Raw genomic sequence first — 16,531 nt, 5'->3', positions numbered from 1 at the left:
ACATCCTAGACCCTCTCAAAGGATTTTTGGTGAATGTACAAGTGTGCCTTGGACAGAGCTGGTGGCAGCAGTTACTTTATGTATTTTCAACTCTTTCCTATGGTCCATACCGCGTTTACCGCATTTGGCCCAGGACAGCGGCCAGTGCCTAAAATGTCCATGCAACGAGGTCCTTTGTTTTGTCCTTTGGCCATCTTGTCCCTTTGCCTTCCCCAGGTCCCCCCGGACCCTCCGTTTCTGATCGAACATAGAAGGGCTGCAAGGGCGCTTTGACCCAGTGGAATAGTGGGACCAACTATTCTCGGCACCGCCTGCTCAACCTGTAAGCAAGCCTTTTCGAAGTGTTCCTGGACCGCCGAGTGAACTGACCAGCTTGACCAGGACCTTTGCTCTGGAACCGCTGCTGTCTCGAGTTTTGAGTTGACCCTTTGGAGACTGTAAGCTCTGAGCATAAGGCACTCTCCCGCTGGTTTTCGTACACCTAGCATTCCTAGGTCTGGAATTAGGAAAGTACCCCTGAACCCGAGCATACATGGTCCCCGTGTCACCCAGCAGTTGTGATAAACTTCATGGGTGCCTTGCTGCTGTGCCCCCCTGTGCCCTCATAGTCGCTGCAGTGGAACTAGCCTGATCCCTTCACCTAGAGCGGAGAAATCGCCACTGTCCCATCACAGAATAATTCCCAGACAGCCCCTAAAAGCTGCAGAGCCACGCAAATGTAGGTTTTGAACGTATGACCGAAGCAGAGTCCTGCTGAAGTTTGGTCAAGGGTCGCCAAGTACTTGCAAACCTTACCGGTGCCTCCTGGCGCATCCAAAGACCTTTACGCACGAGTGTGCCTTGAGGGCCACTCTTCTTTATCCAGGTAGGCTGTGCTACCGAGATATTCTCAACTCTTGGATCCTGTTCTACCCTCTTGGGGAGTCCCTCCTTGAATAGTGGGAACTTCTTCACTGCCTCATCCACCTTCCTGGGTCGCTACAGCCCCTTGGAGAGACCCCGGTTTGAACTTAGCCGTATGATCACGTGCGCCAGCACCAAATGTACGTTTGAGCTCAAGGCTCCACTCATCTTAGGAGCTGTACTGCCTCTTAGCTAGGGTTTGAATTGTGAAGGACTGTCTAAACAATATTTGCATTGTTTGGCCCCTTTCTTTGCAGGTTGTGGATCTATACTGTAAATATTCCTTTAGGCCATTGGTGACTGTATATGTTTCATAGTAAGTATTGGCTTTGTTTCATTAATACTGCTGGGATTTGCTTTGTTTGATTTAAAAGGCCTTTAATAAATGTATATGTATTTTTGATAAACACCCGACAGTAATTTGTGGTGTTTACTGTGTGTGCTCATTGTGGGCTTTCTATCACCCTCCCCCCTCCTGAGACCTAGTCTTGACCGCCGCCAATGCTACCTTGACTGGTTTGGCTTGTCCAGAAGGTTACCCTGTTCCAATAAACAAGGCTGGCCTTCTGAACCTCTGCCCACCAGGTCTTGAAATCCATCTTAACATTGACCTCTTGTCTCTGGGGAGCAGTCTCTGTCGTCCTGCATAAAGCAAAAGAGTGGGGGGGGCCAGTTTAGATAATACAGTTGTGGTAGGGGGATTCTCATGCCACCTGACCGGGTCTTGGGATGTTCTATTTTCGAGCCAGGCCATTGCAAATTGGTGCAAGGATTTTACAGGTACTGGTCTGGAAAGGGGTTGGGTGAAAGGAACACTCCTTTAGTGTTCCATCAGTGGCGTAACACAAAATGTGGGGCCCCCCCTGTGAACCATGCTGAGGGCCCCCCTTCCCCCACAACTCAACAAATCACGGGTCGCGCCACACTCTGGGCCGGCCTAGATTATCATGCTTGCATAATACGCACAACTGTGCTGTTGAAGGGGTATGCCACAAACTGCACTAGGAGAAAGATATAAATATGTGTTTTAATGCAATACACAACACACTTTCTGAGAAAAATTGGATAAAAAGCCAGAGTGTTGGCATGGTACACTTACATGGAGAGTACTCCTACAGTTGGACTCAACAGAACCAACATTAGTCAATGAGAAAAAACTCAATCAGGAAGAAAGACTTATTTACCTGTGCAATTCAGTTGACATTGGCTTAAATGAATTGATCGACTGGAAGTCTTTGTAAAGAAGGGCAGATACAGGCCCTATATATTGTGCTTTACAAAGCCAATTTATGTATATAAGGTTTTTTCCAGTTGAGGCAATCATTTTCAGTTATTTTTACTTTATACTATTTTCTGAATCTACCCTCTATTATCAGATTAAGTATGCTACATGAAGTGACCAAATGCCATATTTAATAAATTTAGATTGAGTACAGAAATTCGAGTGATTAGGCAGATTTGCCACTCGTTTAACAACAAAGGAGTTTCATCCTTTATTGTATGTATCTGACAACCTAGAGCAAGTTCTAAGACTTTCAATGGATGAGAGACATCCACTGTGTTATTCTTTGGCATTTAGCCATGTGTCAGATTCGGGCCCCCACCAGCTTTCGTTTTTTTCATTGCACAGTAGGTATGTGTTGCCACTGCACTACCATGGAGGTTCAGTAAGTACAAAAAAGCGCCTGCGTTTGAACGTACTAGTGTTCATGCAGTCGTTTTGTCACGGGAGCCTAATTGCACACTTCCGGCAGAGCGAGGCTTTAAACAGTGTGACTGCAGAAGAGATCTGTCGAACAGATCCGACGGCTAATGTGGAACAATTACGCATGCCAAGAACCAGCAGCATGGAAAACTAACTGAGGTAAGAAACTGCCCGTTATATATATTTTTCCTTACACAGCCAGCTTTAGCAAAACATCCGTATAGGAACAGATCTGTTTTCACTCGTTTTGGGCGCATGCAGGCGTGTTGAGATTCAGTTTCAGTTTCCATTAGCATATGGGGAGCGTTGTATTCATTACGAACAGCTGCAAACACTCGCGCTACCAGCTTTCTTTGTAAAATCCACGTGCGGAGCCAGTGCAAGCATGGCTTTACAAAGATTAGAGGTATTTACTACAGGAGGCACCCCGCACCGACTTTAAATTAAGCGACATCGTGCATGACGCTACTTTAAAACAGCGTTTTTTTAAATTAAACAACTGTATATAATTTCTAATAAAATGCAGATGAAGACATGCGAGCAAGAATGAGCAAAAAAAGCTGGATACTAGGACCCGCACACCAGAATCTAATTAACAGCTGGCATTCCATGGGAAACGGCTATAGAGACTAACAGGAAAACCTGATCAAGAAGGGACCTCTCCCTCACGCCGCGTCAGGTATACGTTCTTTTTGCCTTCCTAATAAGTATTTAACAAATTGCAAGAGTTGCAATTAGACAGGTATGTAGAATGGAGGCTTTGATATGACAGGAAGCTTATGTTGACATCAGTTTAATACGGAAGCAAGTACACTGATCGGCAGGTTGGATCATTACTAGTCATTCCAACTGCCTTACATATACATCTACCTCCCCTTCCTTTTGTCTACTTACTGCGATCTAAGGGCTTACTTTCAATCTCGGACCCTTAGTATTAACTATTGAGACTTGGTCTTACCACATTCATATGGATTTTCAAATCCTTTAGTATGAACTCTTTAGTGTCTTCAAATCCCCTTGCTGACCGGATGTTAAGTTGAAATTAGACAAGGCTAGTTAGTGCACTTGATAAATCTAAGTTGTTCTGTGGTCCAGACTATCGGTGCTACCTACACCTTGTTTTACAGTGATAAATCGCTTTGTCTAGACGCAACACTGACCTGGTGTTATATGTTGTTCTCTCTCCCTTTCCTTTAGGGAATCAGCGCCCTACTTTAAAGCAGCGCTCCTTACACCTCAGACTACTGTATAAGTTTGTAGTGTGGTAAGCCTCACCGTGTTAATTATAAACAACGGTTGAGAAGTATGCTTGACTTTGTTCTGAGCCCTACACAACCCACTTTGATGGTGTGTCCATTTCTCTGCCCCCCCCCCCTTTCCATAAGGTTATAACCAAGTATAACAAGAAGGAAACCCTCGAGGGCTGCAACTCCTGGCCAAACCAAGTTTCTCTATAAGGAACCAACTGCGTTTAATGTTACACTGTTCATCTTTCTGAAGCAATACCCCTGAAGAATTTCCCTGCACAAGATCCACAGATTTAGGGAAAGAAACATGTTGGGATGAAGATACCGTGTGATTAAGACACGGCCGTAATAGAGCATTAACAGCTTGTATTTATTAAAAATGTATTGAACAATCAGAAATTACCTAAGGATGAAGTACTAGGCAGCTAAATGTTACACGTATATAGCTTTACTAGTAGCGTTGTTTGCTTTTTTCAGAATTGTTTGTAGGTTCTTAATGTGATTTTATGTAAATGTACTTTTTTTACCCATTGTGTATGTGTTGATGAACTGTGTTAGTGTTAACATTCAGGTGGAGGACGTTTGTGGTGAACCCAGTGTTACCAGCTTATTGCTGAATTTATCACTTGTTTTTTTTCTCCTCTTTTTCCTTTTTCTAATTTGTGTCATACTTGATGTGGTGTTTCACGTAGGTAATGTATTGACAATATTTTTCTATTAAATTTAAAAAAAAAAAAAAGGTGTACATTGCAACCCCATTCAGGTTGTATGTTTTTTTAAAAAAATAAACTGCAATATGGTACAAATAAAATAAATATATATATTTTCTCAATTTATAATGGTCCATAATTGTTTTTTGGTTTGAACTGTGGAGTTACACACCTTCTAGGGGCTATTGTGAGCATGTTTCTCACTAGAAAAGGAGAAAGAGGTGCAGGATCTTTTTAGTAAATATTTTTTTAGTGTGTTAGGGGCACGGTCCTGACCTCATTAAAAAAAAAAACAGTCCTCATCCAGTTTTTAGATGGTTTTGTAGGGTAACACCAATCCAATACATGCAAGTCACAACAGTGCACAGGAACATGAATGCTTTGCTATTAAAAATGCCATGCCACAATGAAAACATGTCCAGCTGGCTACACAATGTAGCCCAGTGTAACAACATTACAGTAAAGCAGGCCAGGCCACATTTAGACATACCTAGACTGGTTGCACCAAAATGCCAGTCGAAGCAATAACACTCATCAAGAAGAGAACACACATTCAAGCCTGCGTCTCTGTGGCCTCTAGCAACACTGACAAACTCTTTAAAATCTGTAAGCAACTGGTCAATCCTGTTGCGGTCTGTACCTCTCCTTTTCCCTCCCAGGCCCTCTGTATGGCTCTGTTCTCCCACTTATCCGCATCCAGCCCCCCCCACCCCCATCTCCTTTTCCTCTCCCTCTTGTGTCCCCCCCATTGGCCAGCTCTACTTCTCTTCCTCCTCTTTCTCTGACACCACCGACGAGGTTTCTAGACAAGTCCGATCTTTGAATGTGTTGTCCAAACAGGTGCTCCTCTAGAACCATCAAGGACCATATTGACACCCTCGCTCCAGCATTGGCTGATTTCTGTAATCATTCTTTCACCACTGGAATGTTCCCCTCTCCCCTTAAGCACTCCCTTGTGCACCCACTCCTCAAGAAGCCGTCTGCCTTTCCTGCTTGCTTGGAAAACTATTGCCCAATATCCATCATCCCTTTCCTGGGCAAACTGTTGCAAAAAAAAAAAAAAAAAAAAAAAACAGCCATCTTCCAGCTTACTCTTCACACTGAATCTGTTGGTTGTCTTCATCACCATCAGCCTGGCCTCAGAGCTGCCGGAGGCATGGAAACTGTTGTCCTGAACACCTGTGGAGATCTGCTCTCTAACCTTGATTACAGCATTCCTTCTGTCCTCATCCTCCTTGATATTTCCTCTGCTTTCGACACGGTCAACCACGCCATCCTGATTAATCGACTCCATGAGAACCTGGGCATTACGGATCAGGCCCTTGAGTGGCTGACCACCTTCCTCTTGCACTGTCCCTCCCAGGTGCACCTTGGTCCCATTCTGCCACATCTCTCTATACCTGTGGTGTTCCCCAGGGCTCCTTCCCCCTCACCCTGGTTTTTCAACCTCTTTCTGGCCCCTTTGGCCCACCTGATCTCTACCTTCTCTTCTTATGCAGATGACTCAGCTTTCCTTCAGGCTGCCCTCAGACTCCTCTCCTCTTTCTCATTCCTAACTGTCTATCTTCGATTCAGGATTGGTGTGCATCCACCGATCTCTCCCTTAATGCCAGTAAGATGAAGATCCTTCTCATTGGAACACTGCTGCTGCTTTCCCTCTCACAATCTCTCCGCCCACCTTGGGCCCCCTTCTTTCGCCTTCCTGCGAGACAAAAAACTTGGTCATATTTGACTCCTCTCTCTCTCCTCACATCTCGGACATTGCCAATAAGTCCCACTACCAGCTGCTCCTCCTCAAAGGGACTCTTCCCTTTCTCACTTTCCACCAGACGCTCACTGTCTCCAGAGCCATGGTTCTCTCTAGGCTGGACTACTGCAATAGCCTCTTTCTCAACCTGCCTTCCTCTACTCTCTGCCCTCTGCAACTAATACAGAACAGGACTGCGAGACTTATCCTTGGCCTCAACCCAGGGATCCCATCTCTCCAGCCCTGAAATCTCTCGAATGGCTTCCAGTTGCTACAAGGATCAATTTCAAGACCCTTTACATTGTCAACAAAGCTTTCTGCGCCCGGGCCCAAACTATATCTATCGCTCTCTTCCAAAATACCTTCCTTCTCAAGCCCTTCGCTCAGCTACCTCCAACTCTCTAAGGGTTAGACACTTCCCCAGGCAGAGAGTGGGGGTTGGGGGGTAAATCTCTTATGCAGGTGCCTCCCTCTGGAAAGGCCTCCCTGCCCCTCTCAAACTTGAGCCGGACCACCAGAAGATCCGGAAGCAGCTTAAAACGTTCCTCTTTGCCTCTGCTTTCTATCTCTCCCTCCCCTCCTGGCCCACCCGACCTACCTGTCTGCTATACCGACTGGTTGCTGGGCTACCCTCAGAGTCTCACTATGTCCAGACTCTCTTGATCAGTCACCCTTGAACTGCCTCTGGGCCTACCACGCACCTAGGGGCTGTAACTGTAACCCTACAGTCCCTTGTTCTCCTTCCACTACTCAGAGCTGCACAGCAATGGCTGCACTTACTCAAGACTTGCTGCCCTGTGTTTTCCTCCCCTCTTCCTCGCACTCCCACCCCCCCTTTCTCCTTGCACTTCTCGTTCTCACACCTGCACGATATGAATGACACAAGGCCTAGTAAGATAGTTTGTCTTGTCCTCACTATCTTCCCTCCCGTGTCTTGTCGCGCCTAGAAACACTTGTGTACAGGCGCATTATAAATGACATATATCATTTTATCACAGATTCCCAGAAAAATATACAAAGCCCCAGTAAGAAACGACTAGTCTGGCAGCACCGACATGCCTGTCTAGCCAGGTAATTACACTTAGCAGGACTGCTTTATCAGAAATGCCCAGTTATAACCACTAACACCACATGTCATGCCTGCTTAGACTGGACACGGACAACCATTATGATTTGTCACACAATCCTGCCCCCCAACAAACATCCCCTCTCCCTCCGACCACTACCCCGACCTCCAAAATCAGCTCCTTGGCCCAGAATTACCTCCACTTCCCTCTTCCTCGTCCCAGACTTTACATATGAGGCTCCTTTACTGGGACAAGGAAGAGTGTTACGTAATGAGGATTACAGGTAGCTAAGTCAGGCATTACCTCCATGTACCTCTACCTCATCCCAGTACTTGTGTATGAGGCAGAGTGCCTGTTAGGGAGAATTCTCATTCTATGGCTAATTTCCCTCACCTAGTGAGTCCCCCCAGCAGCTTTGCTGGATTTCTGGAGTTTACTTTTTCCACTTGGTAAGAGTGTGAGCCTTTTTCCCACTCTTACATGTGTTTTGACATGTGTATTTCGACTGTGTGTGTGTGATAGTGGGCCCTGGAGGACACCACTCCATGAACCATACTTTTTATGTGTGTTACACAGCACCTTCCGTGCAGTAACACGGGGTTGTCTTTGAGACTTCACACTGACTCCATTTTTCTGGGGCTGACTACTGTCCCCCAGAAAACTGGTAAAGTTGCCATTTACTTTACATAGTCATTTAAAACTACAGACCCAGTACACCCCATCTTACATGGAGTACTGGAAAGGGTTAACTCCTATCCCTTTTTGTCTGTGCCTCTCTGAGCTTTGTTTTGCTCTTTTAGCATTTAGACCTGGCTACTGGCAGTGACATCTACCCTAACATTTCTACCGCGATTAAAGTTGCATGGACATTTTAGGCACTGGCCGCTGTCCTGGGCCAAATGCGGTAAACGCGGTATGGACCATAGGAAAGAGTTGAAAATACATAAAGTAACTGCTGCCACCAGCTCTGTCCAAGGCACACTTGTACATTCACCAAAAATCCTTTGAGAGGGTCTAGGATGTTTAAAATTAAAAAGGGACCCCAGTGCACTGTACTGTAAGGTATATTGTGCACTGATAAAATGTTACTAAAGAATAGCAACAAAGTGAAAGACTAAGGGAAACAAAGTCTCCCAGTACTGACAGTCTTAAGTGCATGTACTGTTCCAGGCTATCATATTAGCCTGGAACATAAACCTGCTTGACCAAATACTCTTTCTTTTGGCTCCGGTCAGGTTTATTCGCCATTTCTTTGTTAAAGTCCTTCTTGTGTTTTACTTTGCGCGGCAAACCAGGTTTGCCTTCTTTGTTCGCCGTCTTTTGGCAGGCTTCTCTCAAGAAGCCCTCCTTTTGGCACCTGGGTGTCTCGGTGGGCTGAATGTGAGGGTGGGGTGTAGTCACCCCCTGCACAGGGTATCGTTGGAAACCCAAGTCGCACTTTGTCATGATTGGCTGAGGTGGTTGTCCAGGCCGGACAACCCCTCTGCTGGGTGATTGACAACCAGGCTGTGTAAATGGGGGATTTTCGCATAAAAGGCAGGACTCTTGGGCTGGAAGGCAGAGTCGCCACTGGAACTGCAAGGAACCGAAGAGAAGCGGAGAAGAAGGCGGCTGCTGCAACTACAGAGTCCCGGCGGAGCCCTGCTGCAGTCCTGAGCTATCTACCCTTCAACGTCAAGAGACGATCCAGTCCAGAGTCTTTTTCCCTTGAGCCTGGTGGGATCAACCAGCTCAACTTCCACAGGCAGAGGATCTTCTTCTTGGTCGAAATCGCTGCACACAGTTATAGTGGTCTGGATAGCCTCCTGAAGAGCCTCTACCATTTTAAAGGAGCGCACCTTTTATTCACTGTTGCTTTTGCTGGCTTCATCCCTGGGTAGTTCAGATCGCTCCAGATTTCCTCCTTGTCTCCACGACTGAAGCCACAGGAACCGGGAGTCTGCAGGAACTACCAGGAACAACTGCCGTAGCACCAGCTCTTCTTCACTTGAATAAGGTACTGTGTCTGACCTCGAGGAGCTGGGGTGAACCTATTTCTCCTCACCAAAGGCTTGTCCTTATCTTCCTTCCCTCTTATAACTTTTGCTTCCTCTTTTGACAATATCCAAGTACTCCTGGCATCTCGAATCATGAACTGTACTAACCGTGTGATCCTCGACAACAGGAACCCTGTTCCACTTGACACTGGCGCAGGCCTATTGACTTTTAGTCACTAGTAGGAAAGTGTCCTCTGATTCTACCTGCATTGACAAAAGTATTACCTAGGATTTTTATCCCCAACTCTCTTGTGTTGATTCATGTGCCAAGTGTGGTTTAACTCTGGTAACATTTCTTCCCGCGGGTACACATATTTTTAGTAAGACCAAACTGTCATTACTGTCAAAAAGTGTCTGCATCTGTACCCCCGGTAACGTCTCTGTTTCACAACACCGGTCTGTCAAATCCAAAAGGTACTTACCTTGAATTGTGCTGCACAAAGTGAATTGGTTGTGTGTAGTGTATTTTACGTGTGATTTAAAATTAATAGAATTGAAGAGTTTTACGAACAGATGGTCTAGAAATAAATGTACTTTTACTTTAACCAAAAACCTTGAGTCTGCGTTTGCTTGAGTCACAGTAATTGTAGTCCTTTGTGTAATCTCTACTTCTGCTCATTTACTCTTGAGATATGTCTGGCTGCTCCGCTACTGCTACCACTTTAACAGTGTAGTACAGGCTTGTACCAAAGGTGAACTTGTATTGCCACTTGTAGTCTTAATTGTGTGTAGTGGTCCCTAGGGGCACTGCACAGGATTCTGCCTAACAGTGCTTCATACACAAGTCGTGGGACAAGGAAGACTAGGAATAGGAGTAATGAAGATTACCAATAAGTAATTAAGGCATTAAACAGCACTCCTCCCACCACCCGAAATGTTGGGCTATGTTGACTCGACCTGGCTGACCTTCAGAGCAGTTGCCGGACAGAACAGGACAAGGATGTTAAATGGCACCTGGGTTTTACTGTTTACATGAGCCCAGCAATTACTAAAATAAAAGCATTTCACTGTTAGTACCTGCATTCAAATGCCATATTTTTTAGCCAATTGAAATTGATGTGGGTTTAGTACTTGCATGCCAGGGGAGTGACTGGAAGTGTTGAGAGGGAACAGGAGACCACTCAATTCTCGCAGCAGTCCATAAGTGGGAGAGAGTTGACTGCGTGTAACATTAAAGCTGAACAAGAACAGTCATTAAAATGTGTAAAGAAATTGGATTCCCCCCACACAAATAAGTTTGCCCCTCCTCCACTTCCCGTGAAGTTACCGCCTCTCCCAACATTTGAAGGGTTAGCCCCCCGAATTGTAGGTTTTGTTGCACCCCTGTACACAAGCACACACACCATTCACCATATACACACATGCACACTCAACCATTTAAGTGTGCACCCTTTCACCATACACTCACACAAGCACCCGTCATAGGGTTAAAGGGAGCCCTATTACTTCAAAAAGAAAAGAAATTGTTTCTTTTTGAAGTCACATTGACTTCATAAAGAAATGATTTCCTTTATGAAGTCACATTGACTTCATAAAGAAATGATTTCCTTTAAGGACTGAACCATAATAGAAATAATTTCTTTATGAATGCAGAGTGACTTCAAAAAGATACTTGGGGTCATTATGACCCCGACGGTAGCTGTGCCGGTAAATACCAGCACAGCTGCTGCCAGAGTCATGAATTTTTAGGTGCCTGGGAATGGACAATTACTGGTGCATTACAGCCCTGGTGGACACGATAATTGCCCATTCCCGGGCGCCGGAAAATATCACTCCCCATTCCCATTTGAGTCCCATTGGCCACAATTGGAATGGGGAGGCCGGATGCACCGGCACCATTCATTAATGGTGCCGGTGCATCCGTTGAGTTCTGCGCGCCGGTGCCGTTCCGCCCGCCAGGTCAGACCTGGCGGGCTGAAAGGCACCTGATTGCAGAACTCATAGTTTGCCGGTCCGGAAACAACGGTACTGGCAAGTTTACATGTACTGTTTCCAGACCGACAAACTCCTAATAAAGCCCACTGTTTCTTTTTGAAGTCATAGGGTTTCCCCACCCCATGACATAGAGGCCTCCAGCCTAGGGTCTTCCATTGCATGGGGTGGGGGGATCCCTCAGATTTAAAAAAGAAAGTTTCTTTTTGTAGTCACTCTGCCTCATAAAGACATTTCTTTTACAGACATAATTTCTTTATGAATGCAAAGAGAAATCCAAAAGATTTTTTTTTCTCTTCAAGCGGGGCCCCCTCCCAGGACATGTGCTGGAGGGGCCCCACGCACTGCGGGGGCCCCCGTTACGCCAGTGTGTTCCATATGGGAGCTCCAATGTATTAAACTACTCCATATTCTCCAGTAGAAAAGGCATTGGGGAATGGTACCATATTAGCTGGAACGAGAGATGGTAATGTTTCCTGTGAAGTGAGAATTGACTTGAGTAGGAGACCAGGGGTGCTGCGCTCAAAAGGAGCGGGCAGAACAATGTCTGGAAGATGACTCGCTTCAGCATTGGAAACTCTTCCCTTTTTTTTTTTGTCCTTCCTGTCTTTAAAGGGGGTGGTGGGTGAGCAAAGATGTACTAGAGCAAGCCTGCAGGGGGAGGCCAGTGCCAAGGGTCTTCACTGCCCCTTTTCAGAAGGAAATGGCCAGTGAAAACCTTTGCGCAAAACACACTCCCATGAGGGCACTGCAGTCCTTGGACTGGCTGATAACTTTTGATCGGACACAGGAGCAAATGTGGGTCAGGCTGATGTCGGTTGCTTCCAGTTCCTGCAGCCTTTATACAGGAGGTCTTAGGTCAGTAATCTATAAACTGGGGGGCTCGATGGATGGCGGTGGGGTGCAGACTCCTTGAAAAGGGATGAAGAAGACTGTTTTTAATACAAAATATATGCAGTCGAAAATCTACTTCTATTTTAAAGAGCCTGGGCCCCCTTGGACATCCTTTTTTTACTCCATGGGGGCTTGGTATGAAATGTTGGAATACCACTGCCTTAGTGTCATGCCTGCTCCAGTCCGGACTTCTGTTTCAGTAGAGTTACCTGCCTCTGTTTCTATGCATTGTGAGCACAGGCAGTTTTGCACCGAGAACAGCAGCCAGACAATCTACTTGCATTGGCAACTTGCGGGGAAGTTGCCATTGAGACGGCATGCGATCTGGGGACGCTGTGCTTAATTCCGGACATCTTTTGCTTTATCACGTGGGGTTAACGGCTCCTCACATGACGGCGGACTACATTGTCAATTACGCGTTCTGTAGACGTTATTTAAACGTCTCGTTCTGGCTGTTCTGTGCTTCTGATTGTATTTCCTTCCGAAGCTCTGTCCGTTTGCGCCGCAACTCGGGTCAGCGCTGCCTAGACCCCTGGAACGCCTCGTATTCCTATTACGGTTACTTTCCACAGATTCTGCTGTTTTGAAACTTGAACTGTGTCTGCCTCTTCTTCCTCTGCATCTCGGTATTCTGACACCATTCAGCCCCACAGACTTTCATGGTCTCCCTATTCTGCTGAATTCCCACCCTTACTACATGAACAGCAACCCGGAATGCAATTGTGCCTTTCCACTTTTGTGTCTGCCGACTATCATCTGCTCGACGAACATTCACTTTCAGCCTTGATCTCCTGCGACGTTAGCTGCAGGTCTGTTCCTTGGCCACGGAAAGGACACATTAGTTATCTGTGGTTCTTTGATTTACTTGTCTTTCCAGCTACACGTGTTATGATTTTTGGATGTTTTACTATTACACGCAAGCAACGGTGAACCAAAGGGTTCGGTTATTCTAAGTTCCTTCACGCATTAAGGATCTCCAAGGGTGATTGGTTACTCTTCTTTTTCTTCAACATCAATGCATGTGCACAGGAACTGTGGACGCGATCCATATCAGCTACGTGCACCAACCTGACTCTAGTGAGTCCCTTGTGCCGTTCGGGTTCCAGCTCCCATTACTAACCATCCCTTCCTCCTTGTTTACGTTTATGACATTTTCTATTGGATCCTAATTGAACTGTCTTGAACTTGTTTTGAAGGAAGCAGTCACCCACACTTCTGGAGTGTTACTCTCAGGTTAGTCTAGTTTCTGATGGAGTTTACAGACTCCTGATTCTATTCGAGCTATACTAATATGTTCTTCTTGTTTTCTCAGCCTGGTGCATCCCTGCTATTGTGTGTGTTCATGCCCTTTCCAGTGATTGACTCCTCTAGCTTGGTTTATTAATAGCTTGCAAGGTACATCATTTGGAAGGTCTTTTTTCTACAGAGGTATCGAGAACTGGTAGCCGTGTATCCTTTCGCAGCATCTCTGGTGAGTGGTTCCCATAGATTACACTCTGACACTTCAGTGGAGAGATAATGCTCCGACAGACAATGAGAGAGCTGTTTCGAAAACCAGCATCTGTCCAAGTATAAAAAAAACAACAAAGGTCAAGGGGCTTGGGAGGCTCCCATTTGGTCGAGGACATCCTATCTGGTACCAGTGTGCATATGTGCAGAGACCCAGTACACCCAATGGTATCTAATTGACGCTTCCAATGTTTCCAAGCCAGGTGTTTCATCAGATGAGCCAACTGTGGGATGAAGGGATCCGTTAAAAGGAACAAGTTACTTACCTGTAACTGTTGTTCTCCAGCATGGGTCTGGCATGGATTCACATGCTCATGAATATTCCGTCAGGCTGGGAATCCTCGGTAACGAAAAAATCAGTATCAGTTTTGTTTCTGATCTGTCTTTCGTAGTAGTAACCAATCACTGATCTCTGCGTCATACTGACCACAGCCAATGACTGCCCTCTACCTAAGCCCAGCCTCTGGCAGCCATCTTCAGATTTGGTAGCACGTGAAGTGGCAGTATGACCAAGTGAAGAGCCGCAGAGGGATAGGCGGGAGGGTTCGCATGTGAATCCATGCCAGACCCATGCTGGAGAACAACAGTTACAGGTAAGTAACTTGTTCCTTCTCCAGCATGGGGTCTGGCATGGATTCACATGCTCATGAATAAAGAATACATAGCAGTACACACATGCACAACCACGGGAGGTGGCAAAGGCTCAACATTAAGCATTACATCAAACTCAACATTAAGCAATTCTTACCTCCTCACCAGGCTCACCTTAGGCGAACAGATTGTGCAGCACTGCTTGGCCGACCTTGGACTCCTCCCTGGAATCCCGATCGACGCAGTAGAATTTCGTGAAGGTGTGCGTCGACCTCCACGTAGCAGCCCTGCAGATGTCCAGCAAGGGCACACCAGATAGGAACGCCGTGGTAGCTGCTATCGCTCTGGTGGAATGGGCTCTCGGACGGCCAGGCAGCGGTCGGTTTGCCAACCGATGACAGTACATGATACAGCCGGAGAGCCATCTGGAAATGGAGGCCTTTGAGAGAGCCTTCCCCTGATTGACAGGTCCAAAGTTCACAAAAAGTTGTGACGTCTTCCGAAAACACTTCGTGCGGTCCACGTAAAACTTCAGCGCTCTAGCTACATCCAGCGAGTGCAAAGTCCTCTCGGCCGGCGACGGGAAGAAAACAGGCAACACCAAGGGTTCGTTGAGGTGGAAGTCCGACGGTACCTTGGGCATGAAGGAGGGGTGCGTCCTGAGCACTACCCTCGTGTCGTGAAAAGTCAAGTACGGGGGCTTGCAGGAAAGGGCCTGGATCTCTCCCACTCTTCGTGCGGAGGTGATGGCCACAAGATATGCTGTTTTCCACGACAAGAACTTCAACGGAGCCGAGTGCAGAGGCTCGAACGGAGGTCCCATGAGCTTGGTCAGCACCACGTTGATCTCCCACGCCGGAGCCTTCACCGGCGGGAACGATCTGAACAGTCCCTTCATGAATTCTTTCACCAGACGATGAGACCACAGACGTCCGCCCCGTGGTTCTGGTGTATCGGGAGATCGCAGCAAGATTAATCTTGATGGACGCGTGAGCCAGTCCAGCCTTTGCCAGCGTCAGAAGGTACGGCATTACCCGGGGAGCCGTAATCCGTAGAGGGTTAATCTTCTGTGCGTGGCACCAGACAGAGAACCTCTTCCATTTGTGTCCATAGCATTTCGGCCGGTATGTCGTATCCTCCAAACTAACGCTGCAGGAGCCAGGCCTGCAAGTTCAGCGACTTCGGGTCGTGATGGAGGATGGCACCTCCTTCCCTGGAGAGAAGATCCGTGTCCACTGGCAGCTTGATTGACGGGGACGCTGACAAGTCCAGAAGGTCCGGGAACCATATCTGCCTCGGCCACGCAGGTGCGACGAGGATCATCCTGCACCGTGACCTCTTGAGCTGGTTGATGAGCCGGATCAGCAATGGCAATGGAGGGAACGCGTATAGAAACAGGCCCTCCCAGGGGAACGAGAAAGCATCGCCCATGCTCCTCGGCTGGGGAAACCTGCTGGCGAACCTCTGGCACTTGGAGTTCGTCGCCGCCGCGAACAGATCGATCTGGGGTGTGCCCCACCGTCGGAAGAGGCGGTCCACTAGATCCTGTCGTAGTTCCCACTCGTGGCACGAGCGCAGCTCTCTGCTGAGCGAGTCGGCGATGGTGTTTTTTATCCCTGCCAGATGAAACGGCACCAGAAACATCCCTTGGGCGACGGCCCAATGCCACAAATCCTGCGCCTCCTTGGACAGGGCTGGGGACCTGGTTCCACCCTGCTTCCTGATGTAGAACATGGTGGTGGTGTTGTAGGTGAAGATCCTCACCACCTTGCCTTGAGGGACGGAAGAAAGGACCTGAGGGCCCAAAACACTGCACGGAGCTCCAGGACGTTGATATGGAGGGACTTCTCCGTCGGAAGCCAAAGGCCTCTTTCGTGTAGATTTTCGGTGTGCGCTCCCCCACCCTTCCAGGGAGGCATCCGTGGTCACTGTCTCCTGGTGGCCGGAGGTCTGGAAGTCCATGCCCGCCGTCAGATGCGCGCGGGTGCCCCACCACCAGCGGGTGCCGCTCGTCGGAAACTCTCGTCGAGTGTGATCCTCTCCTCGAAGCTGCCCGTCGTCTGGATCCAGCGCGCGTCCAGGAACTCCTGCAACGGGCGCATCCGGAGCCTGCACAGGCGGATGAGATAAATGCAAGAAGACATCATTCCGAGGAGGGACCTCACCCTGGCCGCGTCCGCAACCAGCATC

At 47.4% G+C, this 16,531-nt stretch overlaps 1 protein-coding gene and 1 long non-coding RNA gene across 2 annotated transcripts in view; one reads left to right on the top strand and one right to left on the bottom strand.

Moving 5' to 3' along the window:
* CTCF (CCCTC-binding factor) overlaps positions 1 to 16,531 on the bottom strand; it is a 601,567-nt gene that overhangs the window by 119,059 nt on the left and 465,977 nt on the right. The gene's annotated exons all lie outside the window — the stretch shown is intronic.
* Positions 2,665 to 4,644, top strand: LOC138447971 (uncharacterized). The gene is made up of 3 exons (XR_011259976.1): positions 2,665 to 2,767; positions 3,135 to 3,287; positions 3,806 to 4,644. It is a non-coding gene; the product is annotated as an uncharacterized lncRNA (long non-coding RNA).

Source organism: Ambystoma mexicanum, chromosome 1p (genome assembly GCF_040938575.1).
Source record: "Ambystoma mexicanum isolate Mex_15411 chromosome 1p, UKY_AmexF1_1, whole genome shotgun sequence".
Classification (NCBI taxonomy): Eukaryota; Metazoa; Chordata; class Amphibia; order Caudata; family Ambystomatidae; genus Ambystoma; species Ambystoma mexicanum.
The sequence above is the reverse complement of the archived record's forward strand: the minus strand, read 5'-3'. Positions and strand labels throughout refer to the sequence as shown.